The sequence below is a fragment of the Erpetoichthys calabaricus genome, chromosome 3, assembly GCF_900747795.2.
Source record: "Erpetoichthys calabaricus chromosome 3, fErpCal1.3, whole genome shotgun sequence".
Lineage (NCBI taxonomy): Eukaryota > Metazoa > Chordata > Cladistia > Polypteriformes > Polypteridae > Erpetoichthys > Erpetoichthys calabaricus.
The window spans coordinates 155,418,158-155,435,801 of record NC_041396.2 but is presented as its reverse complement, the minus strand read 5'-3'; the positions used below and the strand labels follow the sequence as shown (position 1 = coordinate 155,435,801).

The 17,644-nt window shown below is 37.3% G+C and overlaps 1 protein-coding gene across 1 annotated transcript in view; it reads right to left on the bottom strand.

The window, feature by feature from the left end:
- arid1b (AT rich interactive domain 1B (SWI1-like)) overlaps positions 1 to 17,644 on the bottom strand; it is a 708,988-nt gene that overhangs the window by 671,608 nt on the left and 19,736 nt on the right.

Here is a 17,644-nt window from a genome sequence, read left to right as displayed (position 1 = left end):
GAAGTTCGAAACCACCAGGACTCTTCCTAGAGCTGGCCGGCCATCTAAACTGAGCGATCGGGGGAGATGGGCCGTAGTCAGGGAGGTGACCAAGAACCCGATGGTCACTCTGTCAGAGCTCCAGACGTCCTCTGTGGAGAGAGGAGAACCTTCCAGAAGGACAACCAATGCACCAGAAGGACTCTCAGACCATGAGAAATAAAATTCTCTGGTCTGATGAGACAAAGATTGAACTCTTTGTACCAGGCATCACGTTTGGAGGAAACCAGGCACCGCTCATCACTAGGCCAATACCATCCCTACAGTGAAGCATGGTGGTGGCAGCATCATGCTGTGGAGATGTTTTTCAGCGGCAGGGACTGGGAGACTAGTCAGGATAAAGGGAAAGATGACTGCAGCAACGTACAGAGACATCCTGGATGAAAACCTGCTCCAGAGCGCTCTTGACCTCAGACTGGGGGGACGGTTCATCTTTCAGCAGGACAATGACCCTAAGCACACAGCCAAGATATCAAAGGAGTGGCTTCAGGACAACTCTGTGAATGTCCTTGAGTGGCCCAGCCAGAGCCCAGACTTGAATCCGATTGAACATCTCTGGAGAGATCTTAAAATGGCTGTGCACCGACGCTTCCCATCCAACCTGATGGAGCTTGAGAGGTGCTGCAAAGAGGAATGGGCGAAACTGGCCAAGGATAGGTGTGCCAAGCTTGTGGCATCATATTCAAAAAGACTTGAGGCTGTATTTGCTGCCAAAGGTGCATCGACAAAGTATTGAGCAAAGGCTGTGAATCCTTATGTACATGTGATTTCTCAGTTTTTTTATTTTTAATAAATTTGCAAAAACCTCAAGTAAACTTTTTTTCACGTTGTCATTATGAGGTGTTGTGTATAGAAATCTGAGGGAAAAAATGAATTTAATCCATTTTGGAATAAGACTGTAACATAACAAAATGTTGAAAAAGTGATGCGCTGTGAATACTTTCCGGATGCGCTGTATTTATGAGGTATATGTGTAATAAGCATGCTCCATATTTGGACGTTTCAGGGTGGCATTTGAGGCTTTTTCATACATGCCCATTTACAAGGTGTTTTATAAAGGGTAAATTGTGTAGAAATGTGTGTATGCCAGGTTTTATAAATCTTATATTTGGTGTATGCATTTTCCTGTTTTTTTTGGCATACTTTTTCGTTCATACTTTCATGCTGGAATCCATGCAATATTTTAGAAATGAGGCCCCTGGAGTTTAAAGTCAAATAAGGTAGCCATTACACCACTGATATTTTCATATTATTATATTGATCTAAAGGTCTAAAATGTAAACAAACAGCAGTATCTTATGAATTTCTAAAAGAAGAGTAAAATCCATTATAAACATAGTACATACAACTTCTCTGTGTCTGAATTTGCCAGGGTGAGCCTGTTAGGTCAAAGCCCAAGTGTCAATCCACTAAGACGTTAATCAATAACATGTTTACATCAGACTTAATACATACTATTATCAAAACCATCCACCATTAATAAAACTTTTATTTTTAAACTAGTCATTTAGCCCGTTACAATAACGGGCGCTAGAACAGTAGTGCATAAACATTAGTAGGAACAGTCTATATTAAATGGCAAGGGACTTTGACCTCATTCTTTTTGTGGGTCGCATTTTTCTTCCTTTCAGACTTTCTTTTGTTGATGTTTATTTGCTGAGCTAACCGTTCTTCGTGGGCTGCCGCCGTGTATTGTGTGTCTTTAATTTTCTGTGACAATAATAATGTCTTGTACGTCCACTGGCTTGTACGTCCGTAATATACCTTTAATTTTCTCTGGCGGTAATACAGGCGTGCGCGTCGGTAATATGCCTTTAATCTCCTCTGACAGTAATACTGGCTTGTATGTGGCTGTAATATGAGTCACTGTATTGTGTACCTTTAATTTCCTCTCGCAGTAATACTGGTTTGTATTTCCGTAAAACACCTGTAACTTTCTCAGACAGTAATATCGCGAATCGCACTGTGCCCCGCGCATGCACACTTCACCAGAAGACACACACACATGGACACCTGGATGCACACAGGGATTTTATTAAAGAGGATAGACTAATTGTACCCTTATTATTCAGCTAAAACTGAAAATGCACTTCTTTCTAATACAAGTACACTAATACAAATGCAGTATTCTGTCAGCAACAGGTCTTCAGTTTTTATTTTATGACTTCCATAATATGTAATATTATAAAGACATAATGATAAAATACACATATTTACAGATCCACAAAAGGCCATCATGCCTGGGAAGTGCGCCAAAACATTTGAAACATGCTCAGACCTCTTTGAACATGTGTTGTGTCCTGGTTTTGCTTTAGCTTAGCGGAAAGGGGAAACTTGCACGCCTAACTCTTACAGAAGGTACTTTATTTTAAAGTTTAAATTAACATAACAAACTATGCATGAAGTCGAGGTATAAAGCATATAAAAAGTTGATAAGTAAAACTGTTTATAAGTATTTTAAATAAAAAATGATGTCCTGCATCACAGAGAAAAATTCAGCATGCCAAATTAAGAATGATATATACTGTCCACTGTAAAGAGCTAGGATGGAACATTGTAGTGAAACCACAGAACAGCTAAGCAGATCAGTCGTCCCAGATACACCATATAAATAAGGTTTCTTGCTTTCAATTAAGAAACTGCAATAAGAAGCACAAGCTTTATTTATATAGCACCATTCTTTATTGAGCCTCACCCACTCCTCTTTAATATTATAGTTATATTCTAACTATTTACATGCAGGTTAGTTTAATTTGTGAGTCTACACTAGCTTTGCAAGAGTGCGGTGTGGAAGTGTGCATGTGTTGGCCCTGAAAGGGAAAGGTGCCCTGTCCAGAGCTGCTTCTTGCCTAGCATGTAGTGCTGCAAATACAGAGTCAAAATCCATAATCCTGAATTAGATTGGAATCAGCAGAATCCTTACTTTGACAGAATATGTGCTTGGACAGATTTGTGGCAGATGAGATTCAATGTAAGTAAATGTAGGGTATTACATGTAGGAAATAAAAATGGTAAATTTATAAACAGGTCAAATTTCATTAAAATGAAGTGTTCTGGGGTGAAAAAAAAGAATTTCCATCTTTTTCTGTAACATAAACTGCTGCCGTTTGTTCTTTTGTGATTCAGTCATTTTTCTTTGGGCCCCCCCAACCCACGATAATCTATCATCTATGGGGGGGGGGGGGGGGAGCAAAAGCTTTAGATTCATGAAAAATTCCCACCTTCGGTTTTCAACGTTTTAGGGTCCCCGAATACCGAAAACATTAATATCATCAATATCTCAGTGATGGGTATGTGTCTATCTGTGTGTGTGTCTGTGTCTGTATGTCACAGTTTCTTGAGGATGGTCTAGAGCTAAAATAGCTGGACAGAAAAATACCAAATTTAAAATTTATGCCTGTTATGAGATATAGTTTTTGAGCCAAATCGTGCCAAATCGTGCAAGAGTAACCTCTAGAGTAACCTCAAATAACGTAATTCTGCAATTAATTATGAATTCTTCTAGTCAATTGCTATCATGATGACTTATCTTTTTGATCTGAAAGATCACCACCAGAGCAGTAAATAATTACTGAAATGTTCTAGAATAGGTAGGTAGCTAACTTGAATCCTAAGCCAACTGACACTTGCGTCAACATTTTTTTTTTTAACCTGGAAACTTTTTCTATAAAAACTTCAACATAAAAGGTTTGAGGAAAGAAAGGTCACATTCAAAAATAAGAATTACCTGTTGCATACATTTTACTTGTTGCATACATTTGCGAGCACAAAATTCAAGACACGTCAAAGTTAATAAAAAATAAAAAGATTATGGAGTGCAGGTGTTCAGAGGGCAAAATCTCAGAAAATTTGTGAAACATGTTGGAAAGCATAAATATGAGGCAAAATCAGCAGTCTGCATGTGCTGAAGGGCAAGCCAAAATCTAATCTCCTATCTGGCCAATGTGTTGAGCGAGGTCAAGCCATACAGTACCTCGAGGTACCAGGAAATAAAAGTATAGTTTAATGACCTCAGATTTTTGCCAACAGTCTGGTAGTGACAGAGTCTATCTGTGGACCTCCATAGCCCTGCTTCATTGAAGAGATTGTCGCTTTACATTATAGATCACTGATGTTACATAATATGCCTGTTACACTACAGTTAAGATTAGGGTTGTTGGAGAGTTATCTAACTCAAATAAAGACAACTGTCGAGTAAACCAAGTGATATTAACATGCAATCCAAATGGATGTTCAGCAGTTGATTTTTGGGCCAGAGCCAGAAGAAAAGCATGTGTTTTGCTACTTTTTTCATAAAAAATTACTTTGTTGTACTGTATACAATGGGGTTTTTAAAACTGTAGTTTTGTTGAAAGTTGGCCAAGATCAAAATAAAAATTTGTTAAATCAAGGATTTCATTAACACAGAGTTCACTCTAACAGAATTTTGCCTATAAACAATGAGAGGTCTAAAACTTGAAAATACCCATTATGAGAAAGACCTAGGAGTTGTAGCGGACATGTCGCTGTCTAAAGAATTTTAGATGATATTACGCAAAATGTAGAGTACAAGTCAAAGGAGGTTATGCTTTATAATGCACTAGTGAGGCCACACCTGGAGTACAGTGTTCAGTTCTGGTCTCCATATTACAAAAAGGACATAGCAGCGCTAGAGAAAGTCCAGAGAAGAGCAACTAGGCTATTTCAGGAATTAAAGGTATGAATCATGAAGTAAGACTGAAGTAGTTGAACCTTTTCAGTTTAAGCAAACAGAGATTAATAGCTGACATGCTTGAAGATTTTAAACTTAAGAAACAAATTGGAACAGAATTGGGTCCAAATTCCCATCCATCCATCCATCCATCCATTTTCCATCCCGCTGAATCCTAACACAGGGTCACGGGGGTCTGCTGGAGCCTTGGTCCAAATTGTTATTTTAAAATGTGCTCAATAAGAGCACTGGGACATGGTTGGAAATGTCTTAAGGGTAAATTTCACACAAAATTAGAAAGTTGTTTTTTTTTTCACACAGAAAACCATAAATACATGGAATAAACTTCAAAGTAGAGTAGAGGAGAGTAAAACATTTTGAAGTTAGAAAACTCAACAAGATGTTATGCTGAAGAAATTAGGTGGATAGGATTGTCGACTTCTTTCTGATGTTCCAATGTTATGAAATAGTTTGAGAAAGCTACTGTATATTATTTCAAAAATAGCACTGACAAGGCAGGTACTTCTGATTTTCAACGCCATCCCAAACACATGTCTAATTAGGGTAATTCTGCGTCCTGCAATGACCAGGCTTGATGCCTCAAATTGTGCCAAATCAGCTCTTAGTGTGTCCCTCTGAACTGGATATGTCTGTTAGAAATTGATTTAATGTTTGTAATGGATGCAACCCTTACAGATTAAGCGACTTGGTTAGGCACACGGAGTGAGGCAGATGTGGAACCTAACTGGCCACCAAGAGTTTTAAATATATATTTCTTAGCCAGTAAGCCAAACATCTGCACGCAATTCATCATTAAATAACAATGTTTGTAGTGAACAGGGCTTTGAAACGTACAGTAGAATTGATCATTTTAAAATGGGTCTATACAGACATAAAATTGTAATACTGTAATATTTTTATAGTTGCGTAAATTTGAAACATATGAAAAAGTTTAACAATGACTACCTATCTGATTAGTCAGTCAGTCAGTCATTGTCCAACCCACTATATCCTAACATAGGGTTATGGGGGTCTGCTGGAGCCAATCCTAGCCAGTATAGGGCACAAGGCAGGAACAAAGCCCAGGCAGAGCACCAGCCCACCGCAGGGCACACACACACACACCCACACATCAAGCACACACTAGGGACAATTTAGGATCGCCAATGCACCTAACCTGCATGTCTTTGGACTGTGGGAGGAAAACGGAGCACCCGGAGGAAACCCACGCAGACACGGGGAGAACATGCAAACTCCACGCAGGGAGGACCCGGGAAACAAACCCAGGTCTCCTTACTGTGAGGCACCATTGTTACCACTGCGCCACCGTGCTGCCCCCTATCTAATTTTTACTTACAATATACATCCAAGAGAATAAACGGTAACCTGGAAATCATTAGAAATGGCAATGAGACTTTTTTTCCAAACTAGATGGTTCTATTTTTTTTCCTTTTGACTATAATGCCATTCTAGGCCCAGACGTGCCTTATGTTTGATTACTATCTTTGAAGCACAATATACAATTGCAACTCATACACTCAACAATAATAGGTTGGTAGAATGAAATGACTCTCCTATGTCACCTCCATGACTCCATAGGATGGACCTTTGCTCTTTTTCAGCTATGTGGCAGACAAAGTGCTAACTATTTAAGTAACTTTCTCTAAGATGTAATGGCCATCCTTTCATAATTTCATAATACATTTTCTGTGACAGCCTTCAGTCTTCTCACTAAAGAAAGTATTTCTGAGTCATCTTTAAGATGGGTGAATCAAAAGTGAGTGTGTCATTAAATATTTTTTTTCTTAAACGTCCATCCATCCATTATCCAACCCGCTACATCCTAACTACAGGGTCATGGGAGCCAATCCCAGCCAACACAGAGTGCAAGGCAGGAAACAAACCCCAGGCAGGGCACCAGCCCACCACAGGGCACGCACACACACACACCAAGCACACACTAGGGACAATTTAGGATCGCCAATGCACCTAATCTGCATGTCTTTGGACTGTGGGAGGAAACCAGAGTACCCGCAGGGAGGACCCGGGAAGCAAACCCGGGTCTCCTAACTGTGAGGCAGCAGCGCTACCCATTTTGCCACCATGTCGCCCTTTCTTAAACGTGATTCCTGTAATTATATGAAATGGCTTGTGACCAGTTTGACACTGCTCTGGAATGACAGGAAATAAAGTCAGCAAAGTCTGGAAGCTGAATGTGGAGGAAATGACCCATCACAAGCCTCTTACCTGGCTCACTCTTCACAATGTGGCTAATAAAACCGTCATAGTGGATCCGCAAAGCTTAGATCACTAACCACTAAGCAGTTATCAGTGAATAGCAATCTTATGCCAGCCATCAGTATCACAATTCTAGGTTGAAACATCTTAGAAGTGGATACTTTACCTAGGAACACAAGATTCTCAAAAGCAAAGCTCTTGAGTTCTATTGGACACATGACCCTCTAGATCACACACAAATCTCAGTCCTACAAGGGAGGATGCAAGGTAAAGGTTAGCTTATACAACCCGTTACTGCACAAGGACAAAGTAGCACCAAGACTGAGAATAAAATGAGGTTCTGAGCTATGGCAAAAATATTTGTTGCAGACTGGCATACATTAACTATGATTCTAAAGCAAATCAAAAGAGATTTGCATCACATTTTAAGGACAAACTATCTTTACAGCAGATTTCCAGGAGAGAAAGGTCAACAGAGCAAAGAAGAACAATACATAAATATAAAAAGAAGAGAATTATAAGAGGCACCAGCTGAAAGACCATAGTGGGAAAAAGAATTAGAGAAACCTGCCTTTAAACAGAACACTGATTATCATAGCAATAGAGAAGGGCTTTCACTTCTTTACCACACATTAATTTTCTCAGCCTTGACACAAATTAAAATCCCATTAGTTAGAACATTTGGGAACGTCATTCACATCAGTGGTGTAAGCCATTTTCTTTATAAGCTTGAGAAAAGTAAGCCTTGATGTTCATTAAGCTATAGAAACTAATAAGCACACATTTGTACATAGCAATCTCTTCATTGGGTGGATCTGAGTAAATGCTTCAGAAAAGTCAAATCGGGGTGAGCCATGAGAGAAAAAGTGAAACAGGGTGGGGAAACATGCAACTTTGGGTGGTTCCAAAAATTGCAACTTTTAATTTCCCAAAAATACAGGAGAATGAGTGGGAGTAAGGTGCCTGACTTCAGTAAAGTGTCTGAATCTTGGCCATAAAGATAAAATATGAAGTAGACTGAAAACAACCTTTGTATTTAGAATTTCTATTAGCACAACCTAACATAAAAATGAACTAATTATGACAGATTCTGACCAAAATTGCTATAGTGCTTTATGGAAAACAGTCAGTCCTGGTTTCCATAAAAGGAAACGGTTTACGTGTATATCATCTCTATTTAGTAAGGCCTCAGTCCATTGATTAAAGTTTTTTTTTATATAATGTCTTTCACAAAACACTTTGAGAAAGGGAAATGCTGTGGCAGCTCATATTTCACTTGCACTTGTAAAAATACTGAATTGCTAAATATAGCATCTTTAAAGGTGAACATCATTCCAAACTGTTTCCCATGTCCAGAACAAAAGCAATTTTTTTACAGAGCTGCAACAGCAGGAGACAACTTTATTTTATACTGAACCTTTCACATTCATATATTTGTAACACAGGGAGCTGAAGTGGCCTTCTCAAGATCTCATCTACTATAGACCAAAATGGTCTATTGAATTAAAGAAGATAAAGAACACATTAATAGAGATCAATCATGTTCATGAATTCCAAAATAATAATTTGAAATAATCTGTGCACATACCATACAAGACTTATTATCAGTTTACACTATAATAATCTTCTTATATAATACACTACCATGGCTGTCCTTTTGTCTGTCCAGGATTTTAAATCACCTGTAGCTCGCAAACCATTTGAACTATTGACCTGAAATTTGGTACATTTATACTATGTGACGTCTACAATCCACTTTCTGGATGATGATTGACCTCCAAGGTTATTCCTCTTTTTATTTTTATTTTATTTTATTGTAGAATCAACTCTCAGCAGTGGCCAGCAGGGCGGCTGTGCAGTGCATGCGTACGGGCGCCGTTCTCATCCCTACCACCTTTGCCATCACTTACTCTACCTCTTCACATCTTAAGTCATTCTTGAGGCAGATTGAAGACTTAAAATTAAGGAAAACATACTAAGTAATTGCAACACAAACACTGACTTAAACAGTTTTAACGTGAAAAGATGCTGACGATAGAAGAGAAGAAGCGGGTCGCTAGGGTGGAGAAAAGAAGAGCTGCTCAAGAAGCAGCAAGCGCATCAACCTCTGAGCAAACGAATGCTAAACATGCAAAGAAAGAGTATGAAAACTAGGAATGCTCAAGTCAAGTGTATTCACTGCACATTATCATGCAGTGTGCCGTTACTGGTAACTTTTATAATACAAATGAGTCTGATGCAACACATGCACAAAAAAGTCTGATTTCCTTCTTTTTCTGAACCACATTGGGCAATACTGAGCACAAGGAAGAATCCAGACCTGAACATAGTTCAATGCAGGTTTACCTAACACAATCTCTCATGATTATTTAAAAGAGTTGTCTCTCAACCTTCCTTGTAGTACACTTAACCTACCTGTTTTTGAGATGTGGGAGTCACCAGAGAAAAGTAAAATAAACATGAGGAGAACTCTACACACAAAGGACCAGATCAGGAACTGAACCCAGGAGACTGGTGGTATGAAACAGCAGTGACAACCACAGCACTATCATTTCACATAGAATGGTATCCTATACTGTGGTGGGTTGGCACCCTGCCCGGGATTGGTTCCTGCCTTGTGCCCTATGTTGGCTGGTATTGGCTTCAGCAGACCCCCGTGACCCTATGTTTGGATTCAGCGGGTTGGGAAATGGATGGATGGTATCCTATATTCAGCTCTCTAATTTATCGGCATTTAACTGTCTTGTTCCACTAACTAGCCCCCCCACCCCACCCCCTTTAAGCGCCACTCCTTGTTTTTGTTGCGTTCCTAAGCATTTATCTAAGCTCTGTATGACACTTTTACTTTTGGGAAAATCAGATCTCACTAGGCTATATTGGGGGTTGGCCAGGACTTGTCTTTATACAAAAAAAAAATACGAACAGGGTGCTGATTAAAACAACTTAAAGGGAGGGAAGGGAGAACAGGGCTAAAAGAAGAATAAAACAAAAATGTAATTCACTCCCTATTGAGGGGTCTAGGTTATGGTTCAACAGTATACAGACATAAAATATAAAAGGAGAGTGGGCAGTTTCATTGCAGAATTTATTTTACTTCAGGGTCTTACTCTACTTTTAACTGATTGTGGCAGCATGCCATGAAAGCTCTGTTCCATATTAAGAGGCACCATTCAGTGACACCAACTGAAGGCTGGGAGCAGGCGAGCTGCTTCCATCAACAGCAAGGGATATCCAGTTTTTTAATACAACACAAACACACACAAAACATTAAACCAAGATGGGTGCCAGCACATAAAACTCATCACAGTGTACAGTTCGCATGAGCAGCTATCTGTGAAGGTTTCGTTCTGCTAGTTATCTTTTACAATCTGAAAGCTAACAGGCAAGACAGCCCAGAACTCTGAACAGTTCCATCTCCCCTGTTTGAAAGCTGCCTATTTTAACACCAATGTAAAATCTTTTTATTTAGTTTTGATTACGACAATTTAAAAAGTACTGTGTGCATTTGAGGAATTTAGATAAAGCAAAGAACTTACTTTGAACAGCAAAAAGCCCTAACACTACAAGCATCAATGAATAACAGAATTAACTGTTTGGCAATAAATAAATAAATAAATAAATAAATGTTTTTGAGCTGCAGTGTAAAAGGCATCTATCCATTTGTCAGTTTTCAGATCTGCTTGCCCATTTAGCAGAGTGGTGAAGCAGAACACTGGAAAGGTCACCAGTGCATTACAATACAATAATTTAACCTGATGCAATGTCTTTGGATTTTTAAAGGAAACATTATCTGCAGTACATTACAAAAATACTTTTCTTATATCTTGCAAGACTCATTTTAACTATTAATTTCCAGCCTAATACAGGAGAGAACCACGAAGACAAGGGAACAAGATGTGAACTCAACACCAGGTTCACCAAAACTGTGCCAACATGCCGCTCCAACAGCAATGATATTGAAATTGTATGTAAAAATGGAGCATGTATTGTAACAAAATATGGTTTTCTCCTTAAATTAACAACTTAACTTAATTAACAATATTAAGACACAACATATTATAAATATTTATATTTCTAATATTGTGTTGGGCATGCTTTTTGGGTATCCATTATAATCCAGCTAACAAGTGTCAGACGTTTAAAAGATATCTCAGCTTTTTCAGAATTGCAGTGGTTGTCCTTTCCATGTCAGGCCAGTTCTACACTCTTGACTTAAACAAAATGTCTTCTACTCAAAGAAAGATGAAATATTGTTGCTGTGACAGTGCTACTAAAATATACACAGTTTACTAGATCATACCACCACAACCAGAACAAAAGTAGGAAGAACACACCACCCATAAATGACCAAAAACAATAATCTATCCATTCATCTATCCATTTTTAGGCCACTTACCTAATTTTGTGTTGCAGGGAGCCAATGCCTATCCTGGGAGCATTAGACATAAGCTGGAAATTAAAATGTATGCTGCTGTTAAATATAAAACCTAATAGAAGTTTAAATGCAAAATAAATACATTCAGAATTACTTGGGAAGCATATATAAAGTATTTGTTATTTACAACATTTGCCGGGCTTGAAACTGGCAGCAGTACTAGTCTGAATATACAATGCTTTCTGCTGGACTCTTATTTCTGGCAGTACTAATAGCATGATGGGCAACTAAAATTTTTCACTGTAATAAAATCAGATGTTTATTTAGTAGAAATAAATACTATTATTACTACTATTATTATTGTCCTTTATGATTTTCTTCTTTGGGGCAGATCAATTCGATAGATGGCACAATAAAAGAACACAAGGCAGAGGATAACAATTGTGCTTTGCACATTCATGAGCTGCTCAGTATATATGAATGTGCACGGTTTACTTATACTGTAAACTATTGCTCTCCTGTGGATGTTTTGTCACGCATGCACTTCGGAAGACCTCCTCAAAGGCTCAGTCGAGGTATGTGATAACCTGTCGACATGAGAGGGGGCGCTGCCAGTAACACTGTCATCTCCTTTTCCCACAGTGCCAAGAAGCTGCTTGATGAAGGCATTAAACTCCGCCCCTTCCAGTCCAGAAACTATAAAATCTCAGGCATCCCAAATGGAGGCATCATTACTGGCCAGAGCAACCCGCCAGACTATGCTAGAGCAACTGCAACCTTTGTTTATTCCGAGATAATTGCTCAAGGTATGCACACCTATAAGCATTGTTTTTCTGTTTACTTTGCTGTCTCTGGACAATAAAAGGGATAACTCGGTTGGCACCTCAAAATTTCCTTGTTGCCTCCCTGAGCTGTCTTTCCTGTACCCAGATACAGTTTCTATTTTAACCGGAAACTCATGTAGCCTTTTGTTTAAAGAAGTCTGCACAGTGGTTCTGATAATATAACAACTCTCTAATTTGCAGAGTTTCTGAGATTTTCCACATTCAAGCTGTATTATAACAAAGAAAATCTCAAGCAGTACAACAATCAGTAGCTAAAGAATGCAGAATTGTGTTTCCTTTTTTTAAGCCATGCTCTTTTTATTCATTGATAATTAATTTCAAAATAGACCTAAACTGCAATTGCGACGGCTCCTTTAGTGGCATAGATCATTGCCTTTTAACAGGTTTTTCTTCTATGGATGCTTGTGCTTTAATCACTTCTGTCATCCCCATTAGCAAAGGAGGACCGTGCATATGGCAAGCAGTTTTAACATTTAATGTGTTTCTTTGCCTGCTTCTAATTACATTGACAATACAACTTTATATTTTAGACATCTAAAAAATAATTTGGAGTAGTCAGAATTTGAAATTGAGATGAAAAACTGAAAATTAACTAATCTGAAAGTGAAGTATCTCGATTATATTTTGTGAAATATTCAATTTAGAGATGTTTCCACTTGACTTCTGGACAGATTAAGCTGAAATTACAAATTCACTAGCACAAATGTGAATAGTAGACATCTGTAATTCTGAGTAGTTAACATTAGAATTACAGATATGGTCAATTACATTTCAGACTTCATCTTAAATATCAGAAGTTATACTTAGGATATTTAAATTTAAATAATTAAAGATATCCATCCATTATCCAACCCACTATATCCGAACTACAGGGTCACAGGGGTCTGCTGGAGCCAATCCCAGCCAACACAGGGCGCAAGGCAGAAAACAATCCCTGGGCAGGGCGCGCACACACACTCACACACACCAAGCACACACTAGGGACAAGTTAGAATCGCCAATGCACCTAACCTGCATGTCTTTGGACTGTGGGAGGAAACCGGAGCACCCGGAGGAAACCCACGCAGACACGGAGAGAACATGCAAACTCCATGCAGGGAGAACCCGGGAATTAAAGAAATCTGTAAGTCAAAATGCAATTTCTCATATCTCTAATCGAAAGCTACATAGACTTCTGTGGCAATTGTCTGTAATATAGACAAGTCAAAATGGAATTTCAGATATATGCAATTCAAAATATTATATCTAACAAATGAGTACAAAGTTTATTTATCAACTATTTTGTTCATTTTTAGCTCTGTAGCAATAGGTGTGCCTTTATAACATACAGTTTTTGTTCATTTTGTTATATTTTCTTATTTATTTAAAGGATGAAGTGGTAGAGATTGGGCAGAGTAGTTCAAATTACTAGTCCTTTAGGCTACCAAACACTTTCTGTTAAACTGTACACCTGTGTGTCAAATAAAATGCAGTATTCAAGTCTGAAGAATTAAATGCTTTACAGTCAAAATAGTTAAGATATAAGCATTTGTGATAGAGAACTTAAAACTACATAAACACAGGAAGGACACACAAACTCCACAAAGAAGGTTTCACAGCTGAAAATTCAATCTGCATCCAAATGCTATAAAGCAGCAATGCAACCTGCTACAAAATGTGACTCGAATTTAAGTTGTTTTTAAAGAGCCAGTGCAAAAATCCATCCACTTTCTGAATATACTGCATATATAACATGGCCATTTGATGCTGGGGCCAGTGCTAGTAGCATCAGGAACAATACCATGCTGATTACACAATTGGTGTTCCCCATGTGGTGACATCAATATTTACTCCCATGCATGTGTAACTTCATTTTGAGAATTACTTTTCCAATTGGATATCATTGAGCTATGCCTATAATTAAGAAAAAATCTATAAAGTTATTTTCTGCAATTAGATTTTTCTGGTTGCTTATATTTGTTCTAAATTTTGACTTTGCCTTTTATTTTATACCAGGGTTTCAGAGTTTGAAAGATCCATGTATGATCATAGCCAGTAAGAACACTAGTAAACAATAAATAGAAAGCTTTAAATTCAGGCTTACCAGCCTAAAGATCAAAATAAATAATCCTTAGAGAGGAAACTACTTGAGAAAGTGAGACAACTAAAAAAAGAATCAATAAAAGCCAACACAGACTACTTCTCAAGAGTGATGCTGACATGAAATGCTGAGACATTGTTTTTGGTCACTACTTGAAGGGAACAATTATGTTTAGCAAGTAGGTGGCAATATAGATCTGATTAAGCTATCCAATGACTGCTTCACTGCTTTACTTGATATGTCACTGGAGGAGGCCAAGGTTGTTCCACTATACAGTAGATAAGGACCAGATTGGGTAAGATGTGACACCTTCTTGATGGAGGATGCAGCTTCATTGTTCAAATAGCATGCTTAACACATTTATATTTGTACATGACAAAAAGCAAGAGCTTTTCAGAATCAGTTGGGCAATGAAAAAGTGTTAGCTTATTACAATTAAATGAACCAATGTAGCTACATCTTTTAGTTGATGGACTACACAGTACTGGACCTGAAGTAGTCAGTCTTGCTTTCTTAACCACAAAGTCTTCCCCTCAAGGTTTCACGGATTATACTATCTCTGTAAAGCTGTTATGGAAACGGGGCAAAGAGTGTATCAAGTAAGTTGTTTTAAGTTTTCTGCTAAATAAAGTATTCTTATTTATCATAGCTCCAGAGAGTGGTGTTGTGTTGCATGTTGGTCAGACATGCAAGTAAGAATTTCGCTGTGCTTCACATATATGATACAGTAATACTATTAGTACTACTACCTTACCTTCACATCCATAAAACCTAAATATGAGTGTGCAGGAATAAAAAGCCCTTTTGATAAAGACTACCTAGAATAGATTTTTGTTTTTACAGGAGTGCAGGGAATTCTTCTGCTGCTAAATTAGTCACACACAGTTTCATAGGCATTCCATCAGGCTGCTTCTATTTATTTTCAATCAGTTTCAGGTCATCAAGCTGACCTCATTCTGCTCAGCTTCCCAAATATTTTGGCTTTTGGTTAATCAGTTTTTTGAAGAGTCAGGGCAGGTGTTGACAAATTTCTACGTGACTTAATTCTCTATAATGCTGATGAGCAACACTTTTAAGACAATTAAGGAAGGGCAATTTTTAAACAGGTTATGAAAGGGTAGAGGACTGTATGTCCTCTAATTATCTCAGGGCTGCTCTAGCAGTGGTTGGTCTAAATGATACAACCACATGACTTCAACTTAAAGAAAGGTGGTAGGACTGGGGAAGACCATTCGCAATGATTAACAGATCCACCTATGCTTGCTCAAGCTATCACTTGCCAGTGCTTTGTAGACAGTTGTCAAAGGAGTAGGAGGGTATTGGCTATCAGCACTTCAACAGTGAAATATGTGTGGTTTTTAGGGACTCCCTATGCCCTAAGTCAGTATCAATTATGTTTGCATATGCCACTGTGATACCCTTCAAGCAACCATCCATACTATATGCCTATACCATGGGTCAGCCCTAAACCAAGACTTTTCTAACATAGTTAAGTAAGCTCCTGAACTAAATTCTTAAAATGCTGTCCTAGTTTTATGGTTATGAAAAAAAAACTAAAACCACTATTTTAATATCTAATAATCCCTATAGATCAAGGAGAATGGCAAAATAGATTGGTAGTTCCAAATTACACAATAATGAGGTTTGTGCAGGAACAGAGTGTATGATGATAACTCACACAACCAACAAGGATAAGCTATTAATGAAATCGAACAACCATTTTTCCAGATCTCAAATGATGGTTCACACGTGCTTAGCTACATGCTTCCTTATAAATATTGCTAAAAACACTAGTCACATTATCAGAGAAAGCAAAGAAACAAAATCTGAAGTTGTGAAATCAGAAAAAAATTACACTATATTTTGAGCAGTAGGTGTTAGGGGGATTAGTAAAATAGCCACTAATTAATATCTGCTTTTAGTCTATTCCACATGAGAAAAGCATAACATTCTAATTATTGAACAATTAAACACATAATAATGCAAGAATTACACAGAATGACCTCAAAAATTAATTACATTTTCTCTTTTAATGAAAGGCACCTTCTTGATTCAAAGTTGACGCACACATGCAACACTTTACCCATTTCACACTAAACTACTTGATGAGGGCAACCTAATGCGATTTTACAGACGCCAAAAAAAATTGAATCGGAAGCCTCTCCTGGCGGTAATGGGCATACCAGCCTTGGAGAAAACAGAAGTCTTGAGCTTGTGTAAATTATACAAATTATTGCAAATAACTGTTCTGCATTCAAATAGTAACCTATATGAGTTTATATGTTTAAAGAAATAATGTTACTGTGTTAATCTATAACTACTGCAAGAAACAGAGGACAGAAATAAATTTTAAAATTCATTCCTAAGACACTGTTGCTAAACTCTGTCTACAATATATAAATACTAACATTATATAAATTTACCAGTTCTCTGCAATAAGTATAACATTTCTTATCCTAAATTCCTCTATATTTTAAACATCTTCAAGAATAAATTTTACCTTTGCAAGACACAAATTCATAAATAGGAAAAGATTATATAACATAAGTAACAGTCATCCTTTTTTTCAATTTTCTGCAGTAAAAACTGATAATAACATACCATCTAGGCTAATAAAAAGGTAATACCATAATACAAAGGTACACAATGTTCATTATTGCCTCCTGAAATTGAGGCTCAGCATTTGTAAACTAGTCCATTTTTTTATTTTTAAGATTGTATTAGTTAATTAGTCAGATATTAAGTAATAAAGAATCCCAATTGGCTTTCAAAACTATGAAGGTATTTTTTTAAATAAATATATTTATTTGAATTATTTTATGAGAGCTGCCAACATTCTTCACACCAATAATGTATTACATTAGATTATATGTATATTCGATTTAATCGTTCTCTAATAGTTGTCTAATATGCATTCCTGCTGTTCTGCATATGTAATGGAAAAAGTAATAAAGAATATAAGGTTAGTTGGTCTATGGTCTTTCAACACTGATTTGAAAAGTATCAGTTTTCTATAAATATAACACATAATAATGAACAAGTAACATTAATGCTTGAAACACACTGCTGTAATAATTTACTTCATTATAATTCTAAATCATATTTCAATAGCAAAAGTGATGTGTTGTTTACATTTTAATATTTTCATCATTGTATACTTCATATTATTACCAATTTTTTTCTGCAAATTCATTCTGTAAAAATGAAAAATACAAATTATTATACATATAGGAGATCCAGTTAAAAATAAACAAAAATTTGGCATACACACAGTAGACATGAAAACAGTGACAATGTGTATGGTCGCAGGATGTCAGTATGCATGTTGAGACTTGTTTACCAAACAGCAGTCAGTGTATTTGTTTTGAATAAAATGC